This window comes from Ahaetulla prasina, chromosome 7, assembly GCF_028640845.1.
Source record: "Ahaetulla prasina isolate Xishuangbanna chromosome 7, ASM2864084v1, whole genome shotgun sequence".
NCBI lineage: Eukaryota > Metazoa > Chordata > Lepidosauria > Squamata > Colubridae > Ahaetulla > Ahaetulla prasina.
Window position 1 is genome coordinate 92,965,725 of NC_080545.1, and position 20,114 is coordinate 92,985,838.

Genomic DNA, 20,114 nt, shown 5'->3' on the forward strand with positions numbered 1-20,114 from the left:
TCTGAATTGTTGCTAAGTAACTGGTTATTAAGAGGGGACTACTCGTATATCTGACTGTAATCACTCAGTGTATTTTTCTAAAAAAATAATAGTTCCAAATTGTTTGAATGCCAAATATTACGGGCCGTAATAGCTCAGGCTGGTAAGAAGCCTGTTATTAGAACACAGCGGCCTGCAATTACTGCAGGTTCAAGCCCGGCCCAAGGTTGACTCAGCCTTCCATCCTTTATAAGGTAGGTAAAATGAGGACCCAGATTGTTGGGGGGGCAATAAGTTGACTTTGTAAATATACAAATAGAATGAGACTATTGCCTTATACACTGTAAGCGGCCTTGAGTCTTCGGAGAAGGGCGGGATATAAATGTAAATAAAAAAAAAATAGGAATCCAAAAGGAATCAAAGAAAATGCCAACAGATTTGGAAGAGGCCTTGAAGGTCTTCTAGTCCTACACCCTAAACAGGCAGGAGACCCTATAGTATACCATTTCGGACAAATGGCGGTCCTGTCTCTTCTTAAAAAACCTCCAGTGATTGAGGAGCAGGGGTGAAATCTATCTACCTTCCCTATCGGTTCGGAAGTATGGGCACCATCGTCACATCAGGTTATTGACCCTCTGCGCATGCGCAGAGAGTCAAAAATGGGTTACTTCCTGGTTAAAACCAGGAAGTAACAATGTCCAGGCAGGTGGGCGGAACCTTGTATTGCCGCCGCTACTAGTTTGCCAAACCACGCACCACCGCTGCTACCGGTTCGCATGGGCCGTACAGAACTGGCAGGAGCACCCACAAGTTCTGGAGTCAAACTGTTCTCACTGACAGGAAATTTCTCCTTAATTCCAAGTTGCTTCTCTCTTTGATTAGTTTCTATCCATTGCTTCTTGTCCTGCCCTCTGGTGCTTTGGAGAATAGTTTGACTCCCTCTTCTTTGTGGCAATCCCTGAAATATTGGAACACTGCTATCATGTCCCCCCTAGTCCTTCTTTTCATAAAAATAGACATGCCCAATTTCTGCAACTGTTCTTTGTATGTTTGAGCTACCAGTCCCCTAATCATCTTTGCTGCTCTTCTCTGGACTCTACTTTTAGAATAGAATAGAATAGAATGTTTATTGGCCAAGTGTGATTGGACACACAAGGAATTTGTCTTGGTGCTTATGCTCTCAGTGTACATAAAAGAAAAGATACGTTCATCAAGGTACATTTACAACACAATTGATGGTCAATATATCAATATAAATCATAAGGATTGCCAGCAACAAAGTTACAGTCATACAGTCATAAGTGGAAGGAAATGGGTGATGGGAATGATGAGAAGATTAATAGTAGTGCAGATTTAGTAAATAGTTTGACAGTGTTGAGGGAATTATTTGTTTAGCAGAATGATGGCCTTCGGGAAAAAACTGTTCTTGTGTCTAGTTGTTTTGTTGTGCAGTGCTCTATAGCGTCGTTTTGAGGGTAGGAGTTGAAACAGTTTATGTCCTGGATGTGAGGGATCTGTAAATATTTTCAAGGCCCTCTTCTTGATTCGTGCAGTATACACGAGTATACTTAAGAGTCTCGACATCTTTTTTATATCGTATCAACCAAAACTGGATGCAATAATCCAGGTGTAGTCTTACCAAGGCATTATAAAGTGCTACTAACACTTCACGTAATCTTGATTCTATCCCTCTATTAATGCAGCCTAGGACAATGTTGGCTTTTTTTTTTTTTTTTGACCGTTGCAGCACATCACTGGCTCATATTTAAGTGATTGTTCACTGCTGTTTTTTGTAAAAAAATAAAATAAAAAAAATAACGCATGGGTTTGTTTGTTTATTTATCCACCAGGTGTCAATCTGAGGTTGTATTTAGTTTTTTTAAGGCCACCTCTTCCGTTTTGCAGAAAGTGTTGGTGGCTCTTTTCAATCAGGTTAGAATTGGCAAGGCTGGGAAAAAAATAATTCCTGGATATTTAACCTCCCTTTTAGGAGGGGGAAAAAGCAAAGGAAAAAAAAAAAGGGTTTAAATTCTTGGCTTCTCAATTTTTCCTAGCCCTACCTTACAACTCTTTCCTGAATCAGCACAGTGGCTTACTGTTACATCCTCTCTTATAAAGCTAGCACTGTAAAAGCAAAACTGAAAATTATATATCAGATTGGGAGTTGCCAGAAATTTTTTTTATATATATAATGTCTGCCAACTTACACCAACCCAGTAGCAAAGGCCAGAAAGCAAACATATTTCTGGAAACAGACAAGAAAGAAGGGTTGTACCCTGGCTTTGAATTCATGCAACTCCCTTCATACATAGTTAGAAAATAATAGGTGTGGTAATCCGACATACTTCGAAAACCAAAAAGAACTCTCTATCAAATGATAATGAAGAAATGAAGAATGGGCCCCAAAACCTGAAACGGAATTGCTGAGGAATGAAATGAGCATTTTTTTTTAAAAAAAAAAGAAGGAGCAGAGAAAGTGAATGAGAGGAAAAAAAACAGAAGATAAGAAAGGAGGAACAGGAAAAAAAAAACCCCAGAGAAAATAGTTTCCTGCAAGCAGCTGATAAAATAATGTATGGCTCACACGAAGCTCAGAGGATAATAAATCGATTAACATCCTAATGGATAAATGTGTTAGTATTTACATATAATTTTTTTCAATACCTGTACAGTATAAGTATAAAAAAATAAGAAAAAAGTAAAAAAAAAAGGAAAGTAAAAGATTGAATTTTGATTTCTGACCTTTTTATCAAGTAACTTCCATCTTACTTTTTGTGTTCCTTCTTACACCCTTTTAATCCTCAAATTCATTCATTCATTCATTCATTCATTCATTCATTCATTCATTCATTCTCTGTCTTATAGCTCAAGGTGGCCAACTTCTCTAAGAGGCCTTCCTACTCTCATAATTCTAAAATAATCAATTCAGCCTTTTTTTTTCTTTCAGCAAAAAATCCATATAACTATCCAGTCTTTTTAAAACTTCTTTTATCTTTTTTTCCCTGACCAAACCAATAATCTTCACCATCTCCATGAGTTCCATCAATGCTATAATCCATTCTTTCTGACTGTTTCTTCATTCTTCTATCTTTATGAATGCAACAATTTTTACTATCATTCCCATAATAATAATTCTGTCATTATCTCAATGACTGTTGCTAGTATTTCCAATAATTTCCATGGCCTTTACCAGAATTAAGTTTCAAAAACACCAGCCCAGAAAACCCCCCAAAAACCAGACGTTTATGGACAGAAAAGAAATTGGCTCTATTTTGGCAAAGCCAAAAGTATTTTAAGGATAGAAATTGGATTTGATTTCCAATGGAAAAAGAAAACTGCACTCTTACTCGCTGGGGTTAGAACATCTTTACACCCAGTTGAGTTAGTAAGAGAGGTAACCAGCCAGGAAAAAATTGTAACCCTTCTCTTTACTAAGTGCCCCACAGTGGGTTAAATTCGATAGCCATGGTTTTAAGGGTGGTAGCTTTTTCTCTAAATACGGTTACAGATAATCCTTGAGTTACAACGATAAGATAAAGGTAAAGATTCCCCTCGCACATATGTGCTAGTCGTTCCCAACTCTAGAGGGCGGTGCTCATCTCCGTTTCAAAGCCGAAGAGCCAGCGCTGTCCGAAGACGTCTCCGTGGTCATGTGGCTGGCATGACTCAACACCAAAGGCGCACGGAACGCCGTTACCTTCCCACCACAGGTGGTCCCTATTTTTTCTACTTGCATTTTTTTAAAAAACAAGTTGTTTTTTTTTTTTTAAAAAAGAACAAACCACATACAAATCTTTGTTGAACAAGATATCCGTCGGGTACATAATTAAACATATTTCAAATTTCACCCCCTCATTGTATCATTTATCCAATGTTTTCCCCTCTTTGAATTTTATAATAGCCCATTTCTTTCAAAAGTTTTATTCCATCCCTTTATCCTGAAAAGTATTTAATCAAATCTAGTTCCCACATTTTTTATCCCCTTTCTTACCCCAACCTTAAAAAGAAAAAAGTACAACTCAAGACTGAGATGGTGTAGGGTTTCCTGCCTGGGCAGGGGGTTGGACTAGAAGGCCTCCAAGGTCCCTTCCAACTCTGATGTTATGTTATGTTATGTTAATTATCTCAAATACTTATCACAGACCAGTAACCAAGAAATAAAATAAAAGCAAGGTCAAACTCTCTCCTATCTTAAATCTCATCTTAATTAAAAAATCGCCCATCACTTATTTGTTGCAAAATCCCATTCCAAGTAAAAGACAAAATAATACGAACAAAGTAAAAATCTCTCCTATCTTATATCTCATCTTAATTAAAAGGTCTCCCATCACTTATTTATTTCAAAAACCCATTCCAAGTAAAAAAACCTTTAAAATATTATCAATTATCTCAAATATTTATCAAAGACCAATAACCAAAAATTACAATAAAAGCGTCTACTTGCATTTTTTACATGCTTTCGAACTGCTAGGTTGGCAGAAGCTGGGAGAAGTCACGGGAGCTCACCCTGTTCTGCGGCACTAGGGATTCGAACCGCTGAACTGCCGACCTTTCGATCGACAAGTCAGCTTCTTAGCCACTGAGCCACCGCATCCCATAGTTAAGACCATAAAGGAGCCCATAAGTCATAACAGTCCTAAAACAGGTCAGTCACATGACCGAGCTGATTTTAGGGGCTTTTGTGGCAGTCATTAAGCAAATACCACAGTTGTAAAGGCAACACAATGGTGGGCCTCTGGTGGCTCAACAGACTAAGTCTGTCTGTTATTAACACAGCTGCTTGCAATTACTCCAAGTTCAAGTCCCACCAGGCCCAAGGTTGACTCAGCCTTCCATCCTTTATAAGGTAGGTAAAATGAGGACCCAGATTGTTGGGGGCAATAAAAGTTGACTTTGTATATAATATACAAATGGATGAAGACTTTTGTTTAACACAATGTAAGCCGCCCTGAGTCTTCGGAGAAGGGCGGGATATAAATTTAAAAAAAAACAAAAACACGCTGCAGTCACTAATCAAATCCATTGATAGTGATGGCACAGTTGTCGGTTTTTGGCAAAGCCAGCATAAACGTGGTCAGGTGATCGCAGGACAACCGCAAACGGCCGTAAATATACACACAGTGCAGAGAGGAATAAAATCTTGTCCTGCGAGTTACACAAAGGAGCAATTGCCTCAGAGAACTGCCGTTTTACTTCTGAGTCAAAAAAAAATAAAAATAAAATTCCTCGCTTGTGCAAATTTGTAACTACACCCTAGAGTTTCAGTTAGTAAAAACAGGCAGAGGTTGTATTTTTTTACAAGGACTGGATTGCCTGCTTTCAAACAACCCTGCTATCCAAAAGGGCAAATATTTCTCATCACAGTCATGTGATGAATTCTGCAATTCTCAAAAACTTGTGGGTTTGCTTCTCTACAAACTGTAATTTGAATATTGTGGTCTAATATTGTGGTTCTGCAACCCAACAAGAAAGACACAGACTTCAGAGGATAATTAGAACTGCAGAAAAAATAATTGCTACCAACCTGCCTTCCATTGAGGACCTGTATAGTGCACGAATCAAGAAGAGGGCCGTGAAAATATTTACAGACCCCTCGCATCCAGGACATAAACTGTTTCAACTCCTACCCTCAAAATGACGCTATAGATCACTGCACACCAGAACAGCTAGACACAAGAACAGTATTTTCCCGAAGGCCATCACTCTGCTAAACAATTAATTCCCTCAACACTGTCAAACTATTTACTAAATCTGCACTACTATTAATCTTCTCATAGTTCCCATCACCAATCTCTTTCCACTTATGACTGTATGACTGTAACTTTGTTGCTGGCAATCCTTATGATTTATATTGATATATTAACCATCATTTGTGTTGTAAATGTTGTACCTTGATGAAGGTATCTTTTCTTTTATGTACACTGAGAGCATATGCACCAAGACAAATTCCTTGTGTGTCCAATCACATTTGGCCAATAAAAAAAATTCTATTCTATTCTATTCTATTCTAATATATATTTTTTCAACAACAGAGGATATACACATAGAATGGAACGGAATGGAACAGAATAGAATTCTTTATTGGCCAAGTGTGATTGGACACACAAGGAATTTGCCTTTGGTGAATATGCTCTCAATGTACATAAAACGACAAGATACATTTGTCAAGAATCATAAGGTACAACACTTAATGATAGTCATAAGGAGACAATCAATATAATACATTCCCCCAAAGCATCCTCCGTTTAGAACGAGTAAACATTAAGCCACACATCAAATATCACATACCAAGAGGTACTGTGGACTAAATTGACGGATCAGGACTAGAGTCATTTTAGTGTAGTATCTACTAATTCAGTCTTTCTCAACCACGACAACTTTCAGATGTGTGGACTTCAACTCCCAGAATTCCCCAGCCAGTCATGCTTTGCCAAGATTGAGAAACCATGGTTTACTTAATCATAAAGGTCAACCAATTGCCTGCAGGGTGTCCAGAAACAGAAAACGTAGCCCTTCCTCATTCTTGTTCCCGCACAATCTAGGGCAGGGGTCTCCAACCTTGGCAACTTTAAGACTTGTGGACTTTAACTCCCAGAATTCCTCAGCCAGCAAAGCTGGCTGAGGGACTTTGGGAGTTGAAGTCCACAAGTCTTAAAGTTGCCAAGGTTGGAGATCCCTGATCTAGAGTGATAGCCGGGGGGTGGGGTCCAAGTTTGGAACTATTTAGGGTGATAGCCTTGGGGTGTCCAAGTTTGGAACTTTTAAGATTGTGGACTTCAACTCCCAGAAATCAAGGAGAGAAGCAACTTAGAACTAAGGAGAAATTTCCTGACAGTTGGAACAATCAATAAGTGGAACAACTTGCCTACAGAAGTTGTGAATGCTCCAACACTGGAAAAATTTAAGAAAATGTTGGATAGCCATTTGTCTGAAATGGTGTAGGGTTTCCTGCCTGGGCAGGGGGGTTGGACTAGAAGACCTCCAAGGTCCCTTCCAACTCTGTTATTATGTTAAATCCCCCAGCCAGCATGTGCACAGGTCTACAGTTCACAGGTCTTTAAATTGCCAAGGTTGGACACCCCTTGAGAGTGATAGCTCTACACAGATGTATAATAAAAATCTCAGCAACAAAAAAAATAAAATAAAAATACATGACAACATTGTGATACAACCCTAGCTCTTCCTATTTGCCTCCTGACATCGGATGTGAGCCTCTAAGCCTTATGGTTTGTCACCGTCTTCCCATCCCTCCTACCCATGATCTAATCCGATCTCTTTTAAGCTTTCTGAGCCAGTAGTTATTATGGTGTATTGGTGGCAATGAATTCCACAGGGGAACAATGAGCAGCACTCTGAGGGACATTTCTTCAAGTTGAGGTTTGTTTTTTTGTTTTTTGCTAACCCTGAAGGCTGAATCTGCACCTTGAACTTCTGAAAGGCAAGTCATACATATTCGTTTGCTCACCCCGGGAACTCACCCCAGCACCAAGGATCATCTTCCTTCAATCCCATCAGATCTTAAACAGAAGCCATACAGCTAGGATTACTAAAAAGATTGTAAAAATCGATGGGTGAGAACCAGCTCATCTGGAATCATTATGCTACAGGCAGTTCTCGACTTACAACCATTTGTCCAGCAACTGTTCAACGTTACATAGACATTGAAAAAAGTGACGTATACCCCAGTCCTTCACTTATGATCTTTGCAGCATATCCAGTCCTTCACTTATGACCTTTGCAGCGTTTGCCATGGTCACAGGGTCAAAATTTGGGCAATTGTATTTACAAGGATGGTAGAGTCCCAGGGTTACAGGACTGCCAATTTGTGGCCTTCGCAACGACAGCAGTGGCCAAAGTTGTGGAAACCTTTTGGGAAGAGTGCATTTTCTAAAACTAGCTAATAACACCACTTTTTGGGGGGAGTAGTGCCATAAAATTACGTATCAATGGAAAGATAATTTAATCAAGCATGTAATGCAATAACTTTTATGAAGGATTTGCTATTAGAATAGCAGTTACAGGATAAAGAAGAAAAGTCAAACACGTAGAAAAAACGAGATATACAAAAATTATCACCACAGAAAAAACGAGGTATGCAAAAATGATCCCCATGTCAGTTAATACTTAGTTGGGTAACCTTTAGCATGAATTACGGCCTTACAACGTCTTCCCATGGAGTGAACCAAGTCTTTTAGTTCTGCAGCTGTTATAATGGGAAACCAAGATTGAATGATGGCTTCTATTAACTAGGTTTTATTGCTGGATCGCTTCTGACTAACAAGTTTCTTTAGTCGGCTCCATAGATTTTCAATTGGGTTAAGGTCTGGGCTATTCCCAGGCCATTCCAGCAGTGGAATAGGATTATCTTAAAACTCTCCCCCCCCTAAAAAAGTGGTGTTATTAGCCATCAAACCTCAAAAATAAACTTTTCCCCAAAAGGTTTCCACAATTTTGGCCACTACTGTAGCTTCCAACCAGCAGTAATTGGCTTAAGTGCCATGGTGTGTAAAATCAGGCATGGCTCATTTAACAACTGCCTTGCTTTGCAACGGAAATTTTGATCCTAATTGCAGTTGGGCTGAGGACAACCTGTAACATACCGGAAAGGCAGAATCGAACAATATGTGATTGAAAATTTCATTTAATTCCTTTGGTTGGTAAAAAAATAACTGTGGGTTCGTGAGCACGATCTATCCAGAGAAGACAAGGATATCCCCTTGGCCCTCGAATAACCAAGTTTGCCAAAACACACCAAGAACAAAAACACAAAGAAGTGTCATTTTTAAGTAGCTCTCTTTCCTATGTGGTCAGCCTTCGACTTTGCTGTTTGAGCCACCAGTAAAATCAATAAAGAAAATGCTCGTTTTGACGAACAGAGGGAAAAATTGAAGAAATCTAGTTTCTTTGTCTAGGAATCCAAATTTCCCTGCTGGAAGGAACCCGTGGAGGACTGGTGAACGAAATTTCTAAAAAAGGAATTATTAGTTGTTGTTTTTTAATGTTATTATATAAATAGCAATGTGAATCCCAGCTGCCAAATCTTTAGCCGGTGCTGGCCTTCATATGAATTGAGTTCTTCTGAAGAACTACTGCTATTATTATTACTAATCATCATCATCTAGGACTAAATTCACATCTAATACTGGTGGGAGTTTGGTAATCCAAAAGTCCTAACCAAAGGTTAAGAATGGTTCAGATAATATCTGAGAATATAGGAAGTTCCTAGCAAGGTGTGGTGTTTTTGGTGTTTGTTTGTTTTTTGTAAAATTAGATTATTCAAATTCTGTTAATCCAACATTTCCAAATATTGAAAAAGTCCTTTAAGTATTGCTAAGAGGGCTCCAATCACAACTGAATTATTATCATTATTATTTTGAATTTATAAATTGTCCAACCACTGCCTCTATTGTCAATACCAGTTCAGTTTGAAGACTTTATCTCCCCAAAAGAATTTTGCACATTTTAAACAGGGGTTATTAAATTATGATTTTCACTGTGGTTCGATTATTACTAAGAGGGCTCCAATCACACAACTGAATTACTATTATTATTTTGAATTTATCAGCTGTCCAAATCCAGTGGATTTCTCATTCCTCAATACCAATTCAGTTTTTTTGTTTTATTTTATTTATTTATTTGTCAAACACAACAGTATATATAAGCATGAAATAACCATACGAATTGAATACAACCAGAGGGCACATTAGTACAGGAACGGTAGGCATGCTGGTGCTCTTATGCATGCCCCTTACAGACCTCTTAGGAATGGGATGAGGTCAATAGTAGACAGTCTTTGGTTAAAGTTTTGGGGATTTTGGGAAGAGACCACAGAGTCACGTAGTGCATTCCAGGCATTAACAACTCTGCTACTGAAGTTTGGAGACTTTAATTTCCACCATAATCTTTATGCCCCAAGAGGATTCCACGCATTTTAAATGTGTCATCAAAATTACTATCGTCATTGCTGTCATATTATTCCTAAATTTAAACGGTGCGCTGTTGGAACATACCGCTGAGTTTCCCAAACTAACACTCTGTGTGTGTGTGTGTGTGTGTGTGTGTGTGTGTGTGTGTGTATGTACACACACACACACACACACCCCGTGTTAATCTATCTATCTATCTATCTATCTATCTATCTATCTATCTATCTATCTATCTATCTATCTATCTATCTATCTATCATAAGAAAAGAGAGCCAGAGAACGGAGCGAAAAAGGAGGGTTAAAATAATGAATTCACTGCCTTCATCAAATCCATCCTCATGTCTAGATTATGTCTAATAACCGAAGGACGGAATAAACACCACGCAGTCAAGAACCGGATGGTGAAAAGCAAGAGATCCATGGGGATCATCTACCCTTTCCCCAAAACTCAGAACCAGCTCTTTCGACATCCACGCGGGAGAAGGAAGAGAGAAAATGTAAAAAAAACCACCAGCAAACGGAAGAAAAAAGAGCAACGGGGCAAAGCGTTCCGCCGGGAAGGTAACTTTGTATCTCAAGCCACTAGTCCTCAAGGGGAGCAGCACCCATCCCGTCCTGTCCCTAAAACCCACCACGAAAAGCCACTCGGATGCGCTCCCTCTCTCAACCGTTAGAAAACCCCAAACTCCCCACTCCAAAAAAAAACCAAAAACAAATGCCTTTGATCCCGAGGATCGCGGATTCAAAGAAGCTGGGGATCGCGTGGTGATCCACCAGATCCACCAGCGCAAGGATCAGGATAGTAATAATCGAGGAAGCGCCCGCGGGAAGAAGCGCTGCTGCCTTTGCAATTTCACCCGCTCGCTCGGTCGCTTACCTGGTTGGGGGGAAAAAATCTGACTCGCCGCGCAGGTGAGGAGGAAGAGTTGACACGCGTGGGGGAAAAAACCCTCACGTGGAAAAAAAAAACCCCTCCCGGGGCAACGGGGAGGTGGGGATGCCGGACAGGATCGCGGCTCCCTGGGCGAAAAACAGGTGCGAAGCAGCCAGCAGGCGAAGCAGGACTAGAAGCCGCGCGTCCTTCTCTCTCTCTTTCTTCCTTTCTTTCTCCGCCTGGTGTGGCCGGGACGGGGCGGGATTCCTGCGGAGGCTCTCTCGCTCTTCTCCGCCTCCTCCCCGCGGTCCATCCCGCCCACTGGGCAGCTCTCTCTCTCTCTCTCTCTCTGGCCTCGCCGACTCCCTCGGGCTGGTCAAGAGTCCGGAGCGGAGGTAGATAGGTAGTCCTCGACTTACGGCCATTCGCTGAGAGACCGTTCCAGGTTAGACCCCCCCCCCACTCCCAACCCATGTAGACATCTGAACTAGACTGTGTTGTTCGCCTGTGTCATATGGTATATGTGGGTATGGTGGGTATATTTATAATTTTATTTATTTTGTCAGGTAGTGTATAAGGTGACCCTCTGAGAGCTGTGGTGGTGACCCTCTGAGAGCTGTGTGCGAGGAAATTTCATTTTAATCTATGCCGATTAATGTACATTTAAAGTGACAAAATAATTCTATTCTATTCCTATTCTATTCTTATTGCTATTCTATTTTATTATTCTATTCTATTATTATTATTCTATTCTATTCTATTCTTATTGCTATTCTATTCTATTCTTATTGCTATTCTATTTTATTGTTTTATTCTATTATTATTATTCTATTATTCTATTCTATTCTTATTGCTATTCTATTTTATTATTCTATTCTATTCTATTCTATTCTATTCTATTCTATTCTATTCTATTCTTATTGCTATTCTATTTTATTGTTTTATTCTATTATTATTATTCTATTATTCTATTCTATTCTATTCTATTCTATTCTATTCTTATTGCTATTCTATTTTATTATTCTATTTTATTATTATTCTATTCTTATTGCTAGTCTATTCTTATTGCTATTCTTATTGCTATTCTATTCTATTCTATTCCTATTCCTATTCCTACTTTACTCTACACTCTACTCTACCCTACCCTATCATTTCTGTTTTTATTCTATTCTATTCTTATTTGTTTCTGTTTTTATTCTATTCTATTCTGGCACTGAAAAAAAATTACTCATAACCTTTTTTCGCACTGGAGATCCTTGCAGCATCCCCACTGCATGATCAAAATTTGGAGGCTTGGTAACTGGCATGTCACTTTAGTGACGGTCTGCAGCATCCCCCGGGGTCAGGTCATTGCCTTTTGTGACCTTCTGACCAGCAAAGTCAATGGGAGGTGGGGGTCAGATTTACTTAACCACGGTGTTACTCACTCGACAACTTGCAGTGATTCACTTAACAACTGTGGCAGAGAAGGCCGTAAAATGGGGCAAAATTCACTTAACAACTCCCTCGCTTCGCAATGGAAGTTCTGGGTTCAATGATGGTCATAAGTCGAGGACTACCTGTAGTTTCATTCCCACTGGTCAAAGTGCTAGATTTGCACCAACGTCTCCTGCTTTTGGGGGCTGTGCTTTTCATCTTGCTCGTAGTCAGTATGTGGGACATTTGCACACCAACCACGCCGCTGTGGTTCCTGCGATGTGCTTTCCGGTGGGGAATTGGACCTGGGTTGGAGGATTCACACCACACGCTTAGCAAAGGCAGTTTAAAGCAGGGGTCTCCAACCTTGACTAATTTTAAGCCTTGGCGGACTTCAACACCCAGAATTCCCCAGCCAGCTTTGCTGAATAGGTTGTTAAAAAAATGCTTTTAAAAGTAAAAAAAAAAAAAGATCGCGCGCCACAGCTGATCACCCCCTCCCTTGCACGCTGTTCTACCTACCCCATTACTCCTTTTGGCGTGCATTGCGCACGCGCATGCCTCACATTTGGTGCGAGGTGCGCACTGTGCATGTGCGCCAGCGAACCGGTAGTAAACCGGTTCAGATTTCGCCACTGGGTACACGGCGGGAAAAACGAATCTTGCGAGTTTACCAGATGGATGGCATAGGCCATTACAGAACCCGGAAGTCCTGCTAGAAATACTTTGAAACCCCCTCCCAGAGGGGAGCAAGAGAAACAGACCGTGAAGTGGGTATGTGGGGTCTCTAACAATGCTTTGAGTTCTAAGCACATGGTGCTTATAAGCAGTATCCAGATGGAAGCTTCTCAAGGAAAGAGTCAATCTAGAACTAAGGAGAAATTTTCTGTCGGAACAATTAAACAGTGGAATAGCTTGCCTTCGGAAATTGTGGGTGCTCCATTATTGGAAGTTTCTAAGACAGGACTTGACACTCAAGAATGGTCTCCTGTTTGAGCAACAGATTGGTCTAGAATAGGGGTGTCCAAACTTGGCAACTTTAAGACTTGTGGACTTCAACTCCACCTTTGGGGCAACCATGTTCTAGATCAGGGGTCTCCAACCTTGGCAACTTTAAGACTTGTGGACTTCAACTCCCAGAACTCTGGGGGGTGAAGTCCACAAGTCTTAAAGGGACCAAGGTTGGAGACCCCTGATCTAGATTGTCTCAACCTTGGCAACTTTAAGACTTGTGGACTTCAACTCCCAGAATTCCTCAACCAGCAAAGCAAAGCAAAGCTGGCTGAGGAATTCTGGGAGTTGAAGTCCACAAGTCTTAAAGTTGCCAAGGTTGGAGACCCCTGATCTAGATGACTGAGAATCTCAATAGTCACAAAAAGGGATGACGTGACTCCAGGACACTGCAACCGTCATAAATATGAGTCAGTTGCCAAGCCTCTGAATTTTGATCACCTGACTATGGGGAATGGTGCAACAATTGTGTGAAAAATGGTCGTTACTCACTTTTTTCACTACTGTTGTAACTTCGGTCACTAAGCGAACTGTTGTAAGTGGAGGACTACTTGCACTGTATCTGAACACCTGCATGTATTTGCAAGAAATAATATTTTTTATTATTTTTCTCTTGTCCTTCGAGCCCAAGTTCGAATCCGAGTAAGGGTATGGCTAGCTGATGAGAGCTCAATAGCTTGAAATAGATCTATACTAGTCTCCCTTTATTTCTTTATCAGCAAATATAAATTTGGAGATTATATATATAGCGGTGGCTCAGGGGCTAAGACGCTGAGCTTGTCGATCGAAAGGTCAGCAGTTCAATGATTCGAATCCCTAGCGCTGCGGAACAGGGTGAGCTCCCGTTATTTCTCCCAGCTTCTGCCAACCTAGCAGTTCGAAAGCACGTAAGAAAGTGCAAGTAGAAAAATAGGGACCACCTTTAATGGGAAGGGAACAGCATTCAGTGTGCCTTTGGCATTTAGTCATGCCGGCCACGTGACCACGGAGACGTCTTCGGACAGCGCTGGCTCTTCGGCTTTGAAGCAGAGATGACCACCGCCCCCTAGAGTCGGGAACGACTAGCACATATGTGCGAGGGGAACTTTTACCTTTACCTAAAACAGGAAAAACTCCTCACCTGCCTGATATTAAGGCTTAAGACCAAGAGTCACTTCTCATGAGACAAATGGCTACCCGGTATAAATTTGATTCATTAATTAATGAAATGTCCCATGACATTTCCAGCATAAATAGAATGCCAGTCCCTGTGTGTCCATGCATGAAAAATTGAATGCGGGAGAACAGAAAAAGCACCATGCGGTCATGAGCTGAGAATGTATTCAACACCTGATTGTGGTGTGTGTAAACCTTCCAGTCTGTATCGCCACCTCCCTTTTTTTGCAAGAATGACTCACCCCATTTATACCATCGTGGGCAAGAATCATTGTCACATGCTGCTCGCTCAAAATGCGGGATTGACAATCTAGAGATCATTTCTGATAACATACCAAGGAGCTGCTGTGTTCACAAGACCTGCTTATTACGGTTAATGATGGTTCGCTGAAGCCAGTTTTGGGGCTGTGTGTAAGTAATGTATTGTGTCATGGGTTATTTTTATTTTTATTTTTTTTGTAAACATACATAAAAACATCTTCAATCAAAATACAAACAGTGTGTCGGTTGGTTGGTTACAAAGCTTTTGTGCAATTTCACCGTATTCGTGAAATGTAATTTATCTTATTTTACATTTTACCAACCTATTATACATCCGGATATTTTAATCAATGAACCTTTTGTTTATCTATGAATGTTTCTTCCCTAGCCTCATATAAAATGTACTAGATTTTACATTAATGATTTTTGTATCATTCATTTCCTTTTCTTAATTCAAACCAATGATATCAGGCTATATTTCGTATATTTCAACAATTCTTACATTATAAATATCTCTATCAAACTTCATTAGCCTATTTTTTTTAATCTAGCCATTGATAAAATAAATCCCATATCTTATAATATTGTTTATCTTCCTGTTCTCTAATTTCAAATGTCAGTTTACTCATTTCTGCACATTCCATTATTTTCTTGATAATTTCACCTTGCGTTGGTATTTTCTCATTTTTCCAGTTTCTAGCAAACACAATTCTAGCCGCTGTTAATACATTCACAATCAAATATTTCATTTCTCTATCATAAGTTTCAGGTATGATTCCCCAATCAAAAAACCTCTGGTTTAAAGTCTATATGGTTTTTTTAAATCATTTTTTCCAACCACGTGTGGATTTTAGTCCAATATCTTTTAGCTGTCATGGGTTATTTTTAAAGTCAAACATACGCAGCCTACTTGGGCTAAATTGGACTTTTTTAAATTTATAATTCAGAGGGTTGTGTGAACGTAGCCACTAGTTCAGTGATGGCTAACCTTTTCCAGAATGAGTGCCCAAAGCGTGCGCGCATGCCCGAACCCCCAAAATGCAATGGGTGTGCAGCCCCTGCGCATGCGCCCCACCCCCTGCATGCGCGCACACCTCCCGCACGTCCCACGCCGCCCACAATGCGCGGCAGAGATCCAAAGAGAAGCTGGCCGGCGGGAGGCAACGGCTCGCATGCTATCAGAGAGGGTGGTGCGTGCCACCTTTGGCATCGCAGCGTCATAGTTTCGCCATCACGTCACTAGTTTATTTACTACTGAAAATAAGCTGGAATTAACTTGCCATCTTGTATGAAACCAAGCACATTAAGTTTTCTATTTTCCTTCTCTCTGTGGTGATGTTTATTCATTCTGCTAAGCCATGGTTTGTTTCAACCCATAACTTGTTGGTAGGGTTTGTACAACCACTGAGCCCGAACCAAATAAATCACATTACTATAAGATTTAGCATAGCATGCTAAAGTTTAGGGGAAGGTTACGCTAGAAAGGCTTCTCGGGTCATACAGAAATTTGTACAAGATCTTGAAATGTACCACACAGTGTCAAAGAGACATTACGAGATTGTAGCATTCTTGCACAATGTCTCGTAAACCTTCTGCTCTGGTGCAATATCGGTGAGATTTCAGGAATTTGCAAGAATTTGTTTTTTTTTTTTAAGAAATAATATCACGGTGAAGCACTGAAGAGCAAGCAGCTCAGCTACGAAAGGCCGATTATCTGTGTACTCGGCCTTTGTAACGATTTGAAAGCTACAGTAAGACAAAATGTGGCTTAAGGGAAAGTAGGAACCCATCAGTAACAGAATAACAGAGTTGAAAGGGACCTTGGAGGTCTTCTAGTCCAACCCCCTGCTCAAGCAGGAGACCCTAAGCTTTTGGGCACCAGAGACCAGTTTTGTAGAGAGAGTTAATACGTGGACTGGAGGTGGCATGGTTTAGTGTGCTGCCTGCATCCCGTGGATGGGGTTTTGCTTATTTACATCTCCCAGTTTCTGGCATGCCGTGGCCCAGTGCCGGTCCACTGACCGGGGTTGGGGACCCCTGCCCTATATCATTTCAGACAATTGGTTCTCCAATCTCTTCTTAAAAATAGTGTTGGAGCATCCACAACTTCCAGCAAGTTGTTCCACTGATTAATTGTTCTCATTGGAGATTTCTCCATATTTCTTAGGTTGCTTCTCTTGTTAGATAAAGGAAAAGGGAAAGGTTCCCCTCGCACACATGTGCTAATCATTCCTGACTCTAAGGGGCGGTGCTCATCTCTGTTTCAAAACCGAAGAGCCAGTGCTGTCCGAAGACGTCTTTGCGGTCATGTGGCCGGCATGACTCAACGCCAAAGATGCACGTAACGCTGTTCCCTTCCCACAAAGGTGGTCCCTACTTTTTCTACTTGCATTTTTTATGTGCTTTCGAACTGCTAGGTTTGCAGAAGCTGGGACAGCAATGGGAGCTCACCCCGTTCCATGGCACTAGGGATTCGAGCTGCTGAACTGCCGACCTTTCGATCGACAAGCTCAGCGTTTTAGCCCCTGAGCCACTGTGTCCCTTCTAATCATCATCATCATCATCATCCCTGTGGCTGGGCCTGGACGGCTATCAGGTACGGTCCCTATGATTATGGGAATGCCGGTCTTTGGATTGGTAGCGGCTTAGCCATCATGAACCAGCCCAGGCACCTACCATCACCAATGATGAGAAGAAATCAACAAAATTCCATACTGGATCGGTTGTCGCCCAGGTCAACAAAGACCGCGTCAGATGCTATGGACATCTGCCAAAAAATGGGCTACAGGACTCCGTTGCTACTGCTGAAGAACCAGGGCGTGCAACTGCAAAGTAACTGGGACAAAACATCATGTATTTTAACAAGATACTTGGTTGATACCTAGGAGGCTGGCAGCAACCCGTATCAACCATTAGCACCAGACAATCGTATTTGTGACACATTTTTAAATGTTCGGTTGACTGAGTTTCATGTTTAATGAATAAAAGATGATGATGATAGTAGTGTTCCAATATCTCAGGGGTTGCCACAAAGAAGAGGGAGTCGGGCTGTTCTCCAAAGCACCTGTTGTGTCTTGCCCGCTCTCACCGCAGCCGGGGTCTGCTTCCGAACGCTGAAGAATGTCCTCCCGGCCCCAGCCCTGGCTCCATGCCCAGACAGGCTGAGGAGGGGGCATCTGATCTTCGGACCTTTCGGCGTGAGCTGAAAACGCACCTATTTATTCAAGCGGGACTGGATTGAAATTTTATTGGGGTATTTATGTTTTAAGATTTTAAATGGTTGTAAAATTTCGGCCACATTATAATATTTCTTTTTAACTTCTTTTTAATGTTTATATATTGAATTTTTACTTGGCTGTACACTGCCCTGAGTCCTCCGGGAGAAGGGCGGTATAAAAATCGAAATAAATAAATAAATAAATCTCCCGGCCCCAGCCCTGGCTCCATGCCCAAGCAGGCTGCAGAGGAGGGAGCACCCCCCGGCCCCAGCCCTGGCTCCATGCCCAGGCAAACGGAGCAGCTAGACCCCTCCCCCTCCTCCACAGCATGTGAGCCTGAGGAAAGTTTATTTCCAACAGCTGCTGATTGGAGTGACCCTCGCATCAGAAGACTGGATAGGCGGAGGCAACAGAAGGAAGGGAGGGGCAGGCCTTAATGAGTGCTGAGTCATGGAGCCACACCCCATGGCCTATATAAAGGATCTGCTTTCTGGCAGTCTCTGAGTCAGGCAAAGTCGAACTTATCTTGCTGAAGTCACTTTCTGGTCTCCTGCCTGCTCTGAGGACTTTGCTAGGACTTTGGGCAGAGCTGCAGAGGCAAGCCTGATTCGGATTTCCCTGATCCGGCCGTCAGCAGAGGAGTGGGACACGACAGCACCTGAGGGCAGGACAAGAAGCAATGAGTGGATACTAATCAAGGAGAGAAGCAACTTAGAACTAAGGAGACATTTCCTGACAGTTAGAACAATTAATAAGTGGAACGACTTGCCTCCAGAAGTTGTGAATGCTTCAACACTGGAAATTTTTAAGAAGATGTTGGATAACCCTTTGTCTGAAATGGTGTAGGGTTTCCTGCCTGGGCAGGGGGTTGGACTAGAAGGCCTCCAAGGTCCCTTCCAACTCTGTTGTTATATTATATGACATCGCAGTACCAGGAGATGCCAGAGTCGAAGAAAAAGAACTGGAAAAAATCATGACATATTGTGACCTGGCCATCGAAACTACACGGCTATGGATGAAACATGTAACAGTGATACCCATTGTCATGGGGGTACTTGGTACCATGTCCAAGAATTTTATAAGATACATTAACAAATTGCAGATTCCTGCAATAACACCAGCGGAACTGCAAAAAACTGCACTACTTGGAACATCGTACATCTTAAGAAGGTACTTGGTTGATATTTTTCTGCCCTCTGGTGCTTTGGAACAAGGGTCTCCAACCATGGTGACATTACAACTTGTGGACTTCAATTCCCAGAATTCCTCTAGCTGAGAAATTCTGGGAGTTGAAGTCCACAAGTCCAAAAGCTGTCAAGCTGCAGACCTCTGCTTTGGAGAATAGAGTGAAACACCTGCCCCCCCCGGCCCTCTTCTTTGTGGCAGCCCCTTAAATATTGGAAGACTACTATCATGGTACTTCTGATGGTTGATCCTCCACCAGGCTTTTCCTGGCAAGCAGCTACATTCATCCGGTCCCCAAAACAGCGGATGTGCTGTAATTGTATATCGAGGAGGGGTGGGGGGATTAGCCCAGGTTCGCATTTTGTATGGGTTTGCTAAAGTAATTTTTCTCCCCGTGCAAAAAATTACAAGAGCTGTATTAAATGACTGAACCTACTGACCGTCCGTTGCGCGAACTAATCCCCTTCCTGATAATTGCAGCGCCAGGAAGAAGATTATTTCTCTCGTTCCCTATTTTTTCTCTACACGTTTCACAGCTCTCCAACCCTTGATCATACGTGGGTTAAAAAACAAAACAAAAATGCTTACATTACGAGGGAAGCAATTCCAGGGCCAAGTTTCTTTCAGGCCCTCCTCAATCCTTTCTCGTCGGCCTCAAGTGTTCTTTTGCAATAGAGAAACCACGCTGGCAGAGCAGCTCTTCATTTTTGGAACGGTTCCACCTGCTTATAAATCCACTCCAAAGCTCATAATGAGGAGTTCAAGAACAACTAGATGGTGCCCCCAGGCTTACAAGCAATCTCCCGGACAGGAAGAACGCGCATTCCATGCATGGTTTTAAAAAACCAGTTGGACAAGTCCTTATGGTTGTGAGTTGGTTGATTCCTTTTTTCTTTCCTTTTTCTGTTTTCTCTCTTTTCCTTTCCTTTCTCCCTTTCCTTCTTCCTCCTTTCCTTTCCTCCTTCCCTTCCCTATTCTTTCCTTGCCTTGCCTTTCTTGCTTTCCTTGGCTTGCCTCCTCCCCTCCTTCCTTTCCTTTCCTTTCCTTTCCCTCTCCTCTCCTCCCCTTCTTTTCCTTTCCTTTCCCTCT

At 41.6% G+C, this 20,114-nt stretch overlaps 1 protein-coding gene across 2 annotated transcripts in view; it reads right to left on the reverse strand.

Annotated features, from left to right (window-relative positions):
- PROSER2 (proline and serine rich 2) overlaps positions 1-19,845 on the reverse strand; it is a 54,926-nt gene extending 35,081 nt beyond the window's left edge. Inside the window, exon 1 of one of the 2 annotated variants that reach the window (XM_058191107.1) lies at positions 19,614-19,845. The gene's annotated coding sequence lies outside the window, so the exon portion shown is untranslated. Of the gene's footprint in view, positions 1-10,782; positions 10,998-19,613 lie in introns of those variants that run through there. The other variant, XM_058191106.1, reaches the window with a different exon arrangement.
- Between the last annotated feature and the right edge of the window lie 269 nt (positions 19,846-20,114).